This window comes from Budorcas taxicolor, chromosome X (genome assembly GCF_023091745.1).
Source record: "Budorcas taxicolor isolate Tak-1 chromosome X, Takin1.1, whole genome shotgun sequence".
Classification (NCBI taxonomy): Eukaryota; Metazoa; Chordata; class Mammalia; order Artiodactyla; family Bovidae; genus Budorcas; species Budorcas taxicolor.
Window position 1 is genome coordinate 73,074,378 of NC_068935.1, and position 11,768 is coordinate 73,086,145.

The window sequence follows — 11,768 nt, forward strand, 5'->3', positions numbered from 1 at the left end:
GATAAAAAGGAGAGTCCAAAGGGGGAGAGAGCAGTCAAGCCAGTATTCTTGCTCCCAAGTGAAAATGGATACTGAAGATTGGGTTCTTAAAGATACAAAATTAATAACAAATACCAAAAAGCAAAGATTAAAAATCTAGGGTAGAGTTTGGAATTTCAAAAATACAATATTAAAGAAAAGAAGAAAAAAAGGAAAGAGGAAAAACAAGTCACAAAAATTAAATATATATATATATATGAAGTTTACTTTTAAAAAATAGGGTCTTTTTTTTTTTTTTTTTGCAAAGTAATACTAGGTTACAAGAGTGAAAGTTAAAGGAGTAATAGAGGACTTAAAAATTTTTAAAAAAATTTAAAAAAGAATGATCATAAAAATAGTAAAAATATATTTAGGACTTTCTCTAGTGTTGTTGTGGGTATAGTGGGGTCATTTCTTTTTCAGATAGTTCCTTGGTGTGGCTTATATTTCTCAAGATCTATAGGCCCCTTCCTATGTAGTCAGTACTAACGACAGGGTTTTAATCTATTACACCTGTCACTTCAAAGGTGGTTCCCTCTGTTTTAGCTTCTTTTGTTTGCTGGTCTCTTCAGTTTCTGATTACCACCCTGACACAAAGGGGACGGTGATGGACACCTTTTTTAGGCTCACTTGTTCAGTCGCACTGTGGGGAGGGAGGGACACTGCAAACAAATAACACTGGTGTGTGCTCGAAGTGCCTCAGCCACACTGGACCTGCCCTCGCTCACGGCGCATGTACCCTCCCTCCCCACACTGCTCAGGCTCTAGGTTGCTCCATTGGGAACCATCCAAGGCCAGCCCTGGGCTGCATGCATCTCCCAGGTCTAAGCCACTCAGGTTCAGGCACTCAGGTAGTCCTCTGAGGCGCAGACTCAGTTGGGCCTGCGCTTTGTGCCATTCCCAGGTCCAAGCAGCTCAGGTGATAAGGTGTTTGGTGAACGTGGTCGCTGCGACTTATCGCCTCCCCTTGTCCCTACCGCTCGGTTTTCTGGGTGTACAACCGGCGCACCTTCTCAGGCAGATGTTGACCATCCAGAACCCCAAGAAGTCTTAGTTAGCAAAGAAGCCTGCTTACAGTTTTGTAGATAATGTCTCTCTGGGGCTGCGATTGCCCCTTTCTGGCTCTGGCTGCCTGTCACCAGAGGGAGATGGTCTGCAACCAGCTATCTCTGTTCAGCCCTTTGTTCTGTGTGTGAGCCTGGTGGTGTCTTAGGTTAGGGCTGGCTTTTCGCGTGGTAGTTATCCCACAGTCTGATTTGCTAGCCCAAGTTAGTTCACTCAGACTGCCCTCGGGGCATTCAGGCCAGATCTTTAAGCAGTGCAGACTGCACCTCCCAGCCCAGCTTCCACTTGTTAGTGGCGGGTGCAGTCATCTGTGCTGCTTCTCCGCTGGGGGAGTTACCGTTGGGCTCATAATCTGTGGGTTTTAATTATTTATTTATTTTTCCTCCCTGTTATGTTGCCCTCTGTGCTTCCAAGGCTCGCCACAGCCTCAGCAGTGAGAGTGTTTCCTGGTGTTTGGTTACTTCTCTCTTTTTAAGACTCCCTTCCAGGGATGGAGTTCCATCCCTACCTCTTTTGTTTCTTTTTTTGTCTTTTATATTTTTTCCTACCTCCTTTCGAAGACAATGGGGTGCTTTTCTGGGTGCCTGATGTCCTCTGCCGGCATTCAGAAATTGTTTTGTGGAAGTTACTCAGCGTTCAAATGTTCTTTTGATGAATTTGCGGGGAAGAAAGTGGTTTCCCCGTCCTATTCCTCCGCCATCTTCTGTACCCAATATTTTGTAATTTTAACACAGGCTTATCTGGTGGCTCAGATGGTAAAGAAGCTGCCTGCAATGAGGGATATCCGGGTTCAATCCCTGAGTAGGGAAGATTCACCTGGAGAAAAGAATGGCTACCCACTCCAGTATTCTTGCCTACATTTGCCATATGAGGCTTTTACTTAATTAAACATCAATAAAGCTTTCTTACGATAGAGTTATATTTTCTCCTCCTGTCTGAAAGTAGTTTGTTAGGGGGAAATTTGGGGACTAAATATAGCTTTCGTTCTAGCCTTGACTGTTACCAAGGAACTGTGCCATCTTCAATAAATTGTCTAACGTCTCTGGGCCTCAGTTTCTTCATCTATGAAAATCAATGTAACAGTCTCTATCTTATCTTGTTCCTGAGTTAATTGTAATATCCAAAGGAAATAATTTCCCCAAAAGCATGCATAATAAATATAAGGTATGATTATTATAGGTTGTCCTCAACTTTTGAACTGGCTGCATCCCCAAAATTTGTTACTGTGTTTTGGAGATACAAATTTATCACTAATATGGAGGGGAAAAATTCTTGCCCTAACTATCCCCACAAGGATATTATAATGATCAAATGAGATACTGGGTATGAAAGTATTTAATAAGCATTAAAGTTCGATTGCAAACACATGGTTTTTGTTTAATTTGTTTGTTTTGGTTCCCAGAATTGGGGGAAAAAAGCCCAGTGTGTAAGCTGGTTGTTTGAACTCTAGGGAGTATTTCCCATAGAAACCAGGCTGTTAGTGGTGATTAGAGTCCTAATCCAGTCCATCAGCTCACTGATTTCTCAATCTACCTATACCATCACACATATAGCTTCAGCCACCACTTTTTTGCTTATTATTACCAAATGTTTATCTACAGCTCAGATCTCTCCCTTGACGTCAAATCTGTATTTCTGTCTGCTGGGACTTTCTACCTGGTTGTTATCCTACAGACAATTCAACCTTAATATGTCCAAAAATGAACTCTTTCTCACTCTGCTTCTACTTTCTCTCCATTCCAACTCCCTTCTCAGGACACCAAAAAAGCCCTCCTTCTGTATTTTTCAATGAACTGAATTGCAACTGAATTCCTCTTTCTCATTCCCTTTTCCTGCCTAAGAGGTTAGCAATAAATCCTGGAACTTCTTTCATTTCTATCTCTGAAACACTATGTCATGTCCATCTACCCTGTCCACATCTAGTTAGTTCAGGTACTTAACATTTCATTCTGCTGTCCAAATGATCTAAACATGGCATCCTCTGTCCAGGTGCCTTAAATGACTTCCCATTAGCAAAAGTGTAAGGTCTCTTCTCCTCAAAATGACATGGTAAGTATTTTATGAGTTGTTTCCTTCTTTCCTATACAGCCTCACATTATGTCACTTTTCTGAATACATCATGTTGTTTTCTAACTCATTTTATACATTCATGCTCTTTTTTTATTATTATTCACTCTCTTTATATGTTGATCCTTTTGTCCATAATGCCCCTTTCCACTCACTTGACAGGCAAATCCCTACTTATCCCTCCAGATTCAATATCAGCATTTACCTCCTCCATAAACTTATTTTGACTCTCTTGATTCTCAAAGCAGAGATGATTGATTACTCTTTAGTGTTAATATAGAACAAGGAAGTTCTTATCATCATTTTCTGGTTTTTATATCCTAGGAATCTGTGATTTCCTTGAGTGAAAAGACTTTCTTGATTCCCATTCATCCTTAGGGCCCACGTAAGTAGTTGGGACAGAATTTATCCCTGGTGGCTCAGATGGTAAACCATCTGCCTGCAATGCAGGATACCCAGGTTTGATCCCTGGGTTTGGAAGATCCCCTGGAGAAGGAAATGGCAACTGACTCCAGTACTCTTGCCTGGAAAATTCCATGGACAGTGGAGCCTGATAAGCAATAGTCCATGGGTCGCAAAGAGTTGGACATGACTGAGCAACTTCAACTATGCATAGTAGATATTTTTATTTTAACTTGAATTAAAAATAATATACAGCATTGTTTCAATGCAAGAGTGGCCGTAAAATTTCAGCTTTAAAAGTTAGAAGTATAACTTCATCCCAACCTTGACATAAGACTGGGAATTCCCAAGACTCCACTTCCAATAGTAATAGTGAGTAGCTTTCTTGTTAAATAGGTGCAGGAGTGCCATTAAGTGGTCCAAAAGAGCAAATATACCAAGGCACACACTGATGTGATCTTTTTTCATCTAAAGTGTAAACATCATCTCTAAAAATCAGTCATTTTTGGTGTTCTAAACTGGAAAATAAAAATAGGCATTTTGAGGAGTATTTAGATCTGGATCACAGAATCAAAGTGGCTGCCACAATCACTATTGGCTATTAGGTGAGATTGGATTGATGTCTATATTCTACGATTATGACTGAAATTATATTTTGGTCTCAGGTGAAGGTTTATCCACTCATTAGCATAATAAATATTTATTGAGTGACTTTTATGTCAAACTTACATTCTAGTTGATGATTCTGTAGCTTTCCTGGTGGCTCAGACAGTAAAGAATTTCCCTGCAATGCAGGAGACCTGAGTCTGATTCCTGGGTCAGGAAGATCCCCTAGAGAAGGTAATGGCTACCCACTCCAGTATTCTTGCCTGGAGTATTCCATGGACAGAGGAACCTGGTAGGTATGCAGTCCATGGGGTCACAAAGAGTCAGACATGATTGAGCAACTAACATTCTCACTTCTCACCAAAGTAGATAGAAAAGAAATCTTCCTTCATGTAACACATATTTCAAGCATAAGGAATAAAGGATGGAAACAGATATAAAAGCTCCCAAATTATTCCCTAGTGTCCATAGACATCATGCAACACCAGAAAATAATTCCCTTCTCTTTGAAAGGGCTATGGTTCAGTTCAGTTCCGTTCAGTCACTCCAAAAGAAAATGAAGAGGCATTAATAGTATCATAGTCAAGCACTTGGATTTTGGCATTTTTCTGGATTCCTGGCCCTCCATCATTTATTAACTTTTGTGGATAGTCACTTTATATCTACAAATTTTAAATTTCTCTTTAATAAAATCCAGGGAACAGTACCTGACTAGTTTGTTGCAAGAATTCAATAAAATAATGCTAATATTTGAAAGGGAAGATGCTTTTATATTTTTTAATCTATTTATTTTTCCATTGAAGGACAATTGCTTTACAGAATTTGGTTGTTTTCTTTCAGACATCAACATGAATCAGCCATAGATGTACATATATGTCCCTTCCCTCTTGAATCTCCCTCCCATCTCCCTCCCCATCCCACCCCTCTAGGTTGATACAGAGCCCCTGTTTGAGTTCCCCGAGGCATATAGCAAATTCCCATTGGTCATCTATTTTACATATAGTATAGGCTTGGAAAATCTCATGAATGGAGGAGCCTGGTAGGCTGCAGTCCATGTGGTAACTAAGAGTCGGACACGACTGAGTGACTTCACTTTCACTTTTCACTTTCATGTATTGGAGAAGGAAATGGCAACCCACTCCAATGTTCTTGCCTTGAGAATCCTAGGGGAGCCTGGTGGGCTGCCATTTATGGGGTTGCACAGAGTCGGACATGACTGAAGCGACTTAGCAACACCACCAGCAGCAGCAGCATAGGCTTATAGCTCAGCTCAGCTCAGTCGCTCAGTCGTGTCCGACTCTTTGCGACCCCATGGACTGCAGCATGCAAGGCTTCCCCACTAGTAGTGAAGTCGCTCAGTCGTGTCTGACTCTTTGTGACCCCATGAACAGTAGCCAACCAGGCTCCTCCGTCCATGGGATTTTCCAGGCAAGAATACTGGAGTGGGTTGCCATTTCAGGCTTTGAAATTTTGTCAAATGGACCAAGCATATAACATTCAGTTCAGTTCAGTTCAGTCACTCAGTCATGTCAGACACTTTGTGACCCATGAATTCCATCACATCAGGGCTCCCTCTCCATCACCAACTCCCAGACTACTCAAACTCATGTCCATCGAGTCAGTGATGTCATCCAGCCATCTCATCCTCTGTCATCCTCTTCTCCTCCTGATCCCTATCCCTTCCAGCATCAGAGTCTTTTCCAATGATTCAACACTTCAGATAAGGTGGCCAAAGTATTGGAGTTTCAGCTTTAGCATCATTCCTTCCAAAGAACACCCAGGAATGATCTCCTTTAAAATGGACTGGTTGGATCCACTTGCAGTCCAAGGAACTCTCAAGAGTCTTCTCCAACACCACAGTTGAAAAACATCAATTCTTTGATGCTCAGCTTTCTTCACAGTCCAACACTCACATCCATACATGACCACTGGAAAAACCATAGCCTTGGCTAGACGGATCTTTGTTGGCAAAGTAATGTCTCTGCTTTTCAATACGCTATCTAGGTTGGTCCTAACTTTCCTTCCAAGGAGTAAGCGTCTTTTAATTTCATGGCTGCAGTGATTTTGGAACCCAAAAAAATAAAGTCTGACACTGTTTCCACTGTTTTTCCATCTATTTCCCATGAAGTGATGGGACCAGATGCCATGATCTTAGTTTTCTGAATGTTGAGCTTTAAGCCAAACTTTTCAAACTCCACTTTCACTTTAATCAAGAGGCCTTTTAGTTCCTCTTCACTTTCTGCCATAAGGGTGGTGTCTTCTTCATATCTGAGGTTATTGATATTTCTCCCGGCAAACTTGATTCCAGCTCGTGCTTCATCCAGCGCAGCATTTCTCATGATGTACTCTGCATAGAAGTTAAATAAGCAGGGTGACAATATACATTCAATTCAGTTCAGTTCAGTCACTCTGTGGTCTCTGACTCTTTGTGACCCCATGAATTGCACCACGCCAGGCCCCCCAGTCCATCACCAACTCAAGATCACTCAGACTCACATCCATCTAGTCAGTGATGCCATCCAGCCATCTCATCCTCTGTCGTCCCCTTCTTCTCCTGCCCTCAATCTTTCCCAGCATCTGGGTCTTATCAAATGAGTCAGCTCTTCCCATCAGGTGGCCAAAGTATTGGAGCTTCAGCTTCAACATCAGTCCTTCCAATGAATCTTCAGGACTGATTTCCTTTAGGATGGATTGGTTGGATCTCCTTGCAGTCCAAGGGACTCATAAGAGTCTTCTCCAACGCCACAGTTCAAAAGCATCAATTCATCTGCGCTCAGCTTTATAGTCCAACTCTCACATTCATGTGTGACCACTGGATAAACCATAGCCTTGACTAAACGGACCTTTGTTGGTAAAGTAATGTCTCTGCTTTTTAATATGCTGTCTAAGTTGGTCATAACTTTCTTTCCAAAGAGTAAGCGTCTTTTAATTTCATGGCTGCAGTCACCATATGCAGTGATTTTGTAGTCCCAAAAAATAAAGTCTGCCACTATTTCCACTGTTTCTCCATCTATTTGCCATTAAGTGATGGGACCAGATACCATCATCTTAGTTTTCTGATTGTTGAGCTTTAAACCAACTTTTTCACTCTCTTCTTTCACTTTCATCAAGAGGCTTTTTAGTTCTTCACTTTCTGTCATAAGGGTGGTGTCATACATATATCCAAGGTTATGGATATTTCTCCCAGCAATCTTGATTCCAGCTTGTGCTTCATCCAGCCCAGAGTTTCTCATGATGTACTCTGCATATAAGTTAAATAAGCAGGGTGACAGTATGCAGCCTTGACTTATTCCTTTTCCTATTTGGAACCAGTCTGTTGTTCCATGTCCATTTTTAACTGTTACTTCCTGACCTGCATACAGATTTCTCAAGAGGCAGATCAGGTGGTCTGGTATTTCCATCTCTTTCAGAATTTTCCACAGTTTATTGTTATCCACACAGTCAAAGTCTTTGGCATAGTCAATAAGCAGACATGGATGTTTTTCTGGAACTCTCTTGCTTTTTCCATGATCCAGCGGATGTTGACAATTTGATCTCTGGTTCCTCTGCCTTTTCTAAAACCAGCTTGAACATCTGGAAGTTCACGGTTCATGTATTGTTGAAGCCTGGCTTGGAGAATTTTGAGTTTTACTTTACTAGCGTGTGAGATGAGTGCAATTGTGTGATATTTTGAGCATTCTTTGGCATTGCCTTTCTTTGGGATTGGAATGGAAATGGACCTTTTCCAGTCCTGTGGCCACTGCTGAGTTTTCCAAATTTGCTGGCATATTGAGTGCAGCACTTTCACATCTTTCAGGATTTGAAATAGCTCCACTGGAATTCCATCACTTCTACTAGCTTTGGTCATAGTGATGCTTTCTAAGGCCCACTTGACTTCACATTCCAGGATGTCTGGCTCTAGGTGAGTGATCACACCACTGTGATTATCTGAGTCATGAAGATCTTTTTTTGTATAGTTCTTCCGTGTATTCTTGCCACCTCTTCTTAATATCTTCTGCTTCTGTTAGGTCCATACCATCTGTCCTTTATTGTACTCATCTTTCCATGATATTTCCCCTTGGTATCTCTAATTTTCTTGGAGAGATCACTAGCCTTTCCCATTCTATTGTTTTCTTCTATTTCTTTGCACTGATCACTGAGGAATGCTTTCTGACTAAATGGATAAAGAACAAGACCTGTGTTTATGATGTCTACAAGAGACCAACTTCGTATCTAGAAACTCGTATATACAGACTAAAAATGAAGGGATTTAAAAAGTTATTTCCTACTTACATCAGTGGACAAATCATCCAGGCAGAAAACAAAAGCCTTAAATGACACATTAGACCGGATGTCCTTAACTGATATTTATAAAGCATTCCATGCAAAAGCAGCATTATATACATTCTTTTCAAGTGCACATGGAACATTCCGCAGAATACATCAGATGTTGGGCCACAGTGCAAGCCTCAATACATTTAATAAAACTGAGACCATCAAGCATCTTTTCTGACACCTACATTATGACATTAGAAATCACCTGCAAGAGAAAAAAGTGAAAAAAAAAAAAAAAAAAAAAGCCCTCAAACACACAGAGGGGAAACAATATGTTACTATACAGCCAATGGATCACTGAAGAACTCAAATAAGCATTCAAAAAAAAATCTAAATATAAATGAAAATGAAAACACGGTAATTCCTATCTTAAGAAAGGCAACAAAAGCAATTATAAGAGGGAAGTTTACAGTGATAAAATCTCACCATAGGAGGCCTGAAAATTCGCAAGTAAATAGCCTGTTGCTGCTGCTGCTGCTGCTGCTAAGTCGCTTCAGTTCAACTCTGTGCTACCCCATAGACAGCAGTCCACCAGGCTCCCCCATCCCTGGGATTCTCCAGGCAAGAGCACTGGAGTGGGCTGCCATTTTCTTCTCCAATGCATGAAAGTGAAAACTGAAAATGAAATCGCTCAGTTGTGTCCAACTCTTAGCACCCCCATGGACTGCAGCCTACCAGGCTCCTCCGTCCATGGATTTGCCAGGCAAGAGTACTGTAGTGGGTTGCCATTGCCTTCTCCGAAATTTGGCACAGTGTCTGCTATATGATACTCAGTGAATTTAGAAGTTTGCCTCTTTCTGATTTAATCTCACATCATGAAAGACTGGTAAAACAATTGGATGAAGTGTTTATTCCTTCACTGTGAATAAAATAACTCACAATATAAGAAATTCTCAATTAGGAAACTAAGACATTCTTATCCAGAGTAAATATTCCAATTTGTTAGATAGTGGAGGCAGGACCGGACTTCCCTGGTGGCTCAGATGGTAAAGCGTCTGTCTACAATGCAGGAGACCCAGGTTCAAGCCCTGGGTTGGGAAGATCCCCTGGAGAAGGAAATGGCAACCCACTCCAGTACTATTGCCTGGAAAACTCCATGGACTGAGGAGCCTGGTAGGCTACAGTCTATAGGGTCGCAAAGAGTCGGACACGACTGAGCGGCTTCACTGTTCACTGGAGGCAGGACCTACCCCAACTCTCCACCACAGATGTCAACTCTTGTCCCTAGATTACAACTAGCAATCATTCTTATTGTATATCTCTATGTATGCCTCCATGGATTAGAGATCTTTGAAAATTTGACTCAGTGCTTTGATCCTTTAAAACACATACTCTCTGGAGTTAAGCCTGTTTCTTTCTCTGTAATATTACACACCATCTTTGGGATCCTCTCTTTATAGGGCCTGCACCTCCATTTCCAAAGCACTGGGATTCAAAGTACATGACAGTGTTGAAACACTCTAACTTTACATTTTACTGTTTGTTTTGATCAGGATTTTGGCTGAAAACTTATGTGGAATACTTGTGCAGCAATATGTGCATCCAACTTTTGCAACTCTGTTGTCTACATACAGCCTAAATTGGGACAGTTCTGAAAAATTCCATCTAGAAACCCCTTTTCTGGGTTTTCTTTCAGCAAGTGGGAATTTTAATTTTAATTGCACCATCACACTGACTCTTTGGCCACAGATCTTTGCCAAGACAGTTTGATTCTTTTCCAAATCCAAAGCACAAGCATTCTGACAGCTTCCCATGCAACACTTCACAAAAATAGTGAGTATAAACTCTTGGGTGGATGGGTAGTAGGAACTCATTTTGTACTTTTTGTACTCCAATGACTTCAGGCACTTCATGCTACCTGTATTTTTCTGCTTATCAAGAAAATTGCTTTCCTGGGATGCTTACCCATAGTTGACTTTATCAATATAGAATCCTTTTACTTTTGGCACCTTCCATTCCTAGAAGGAACCTTCCTCAGCCCAAATAAATGGCATACCATTGAGTAATGGGTTCTTTTGTGCTATTTCTATCATTGTAGAGAATTAAGGACTTCCTGGTGGAACAAGGATAGATTAGTAATATGTATTCAGTGGGGGAGGAACAGCTTTTGCATCCCCAAGGCACCATAGCAGTCTTCCACTCTTATAGTCTTCACAGAGCCCAGGTTTTGGCCTGATGGAAACATAAAGTCTATGAGATGGATAAAGTTCAGAAAACTGTACCTTTAAGATTGGGAAACGAATCCAAACACCACCAACAACAGCACAGTAGAATATTATCTACAGACAAGTGTCCAAACTGATCATCAAATGATCCCAGTTCCACTGTTAAGCTTCCCTGAAAATTCCTCTGGCTTGGGATCACAGGCTTGCCTGCAAACTGACTCTTGCACTTACCATACTATCTCCTCTGTTAACCTGATAGCTGAGTCTGGCCAGCTCTCAGCTCCATTTTGGGTCTACAACTTGAGTTTCAGCATCCTGTCCATGTTTTTCCAGAACTCCACTTAAACTTGCTTCTATTTTTTTCTTTAATACCCTCAACTAGGCAACTGGTGAAAACTTTTAGCTCATTATATATCAGAGACAGGACAGGATGAAAACAAATCTCTGGAAGTTTTAGGAAATCACATGGAAATGGAAGCAGAGAGTAAATGATCTTATACAAATCCTTCTAGATCTAATAGTATTTTAATAAGTATGTGTGTAAGTGTGTGTGTATTTTTCAATAAGTCCAAAAGTTTGCAGCTGCCCTGTTTGTTGTCAGAGCTCCATATTATGCTTAATACAGTCTGCTATGGATTTATAGAATGTTTTGTGAATATTTTATCTATTCTTAAGGCACTTATAAAATCACAGTGGCCCACATTTACTGAATTTTAGTATTTGGAGTAATTGCTGTACATTTATAAATTTTACACAGGATCCTCCCATGGTAATTAGCACAGATTATCACACCCTCTTCCTGATAATGTTACTCTGATTCCTATGACATTATCCCTCCTGGGTTTCTGCCTCACTTTCTAAAATGTCTTTCTCTGTCTCTTTTGTGGCCCTTCTTTCTGTGCATATTTCTTAAATACCATTATTCTTGAGGGTTTTGTGCTTGGACCCCATTTTTATACTGTGCTCTTGCTCTAAGTGATATCATTTATGCTACCACTAATATACAACTAACTCCTATACCCAGTCAAAAGCTCATTCCTGAACTCCTGGTTGATTAAACTACTGTCTAATAGACATCTCCAATTGTTTGTCCACAAAACATACAAGCCAAGTCAACAAGTCTAAAGTTGA

At 40.7% G+C, this 11,768-nt stretch overlaps 1 non-coding gene across 1 annotated transcript; it reads left to right on the top strand.

Moving 5' to 3' along the window:
* The first annotated feature begins 9,440 nt into the window (after positions 1-9,440).
* On the top strand, positions 9,441-9,512 carry TRNAC-ACA (transfer RNA cysteine (anticodon ACA)). Its single transcript has one exon. It is a non-coding gene; the product is annotated as a tRNA-Cys (tRNA).
* The last annotated feature ends 2,256 nt before the right edge of the window (positions 9,513-11,768 follow it).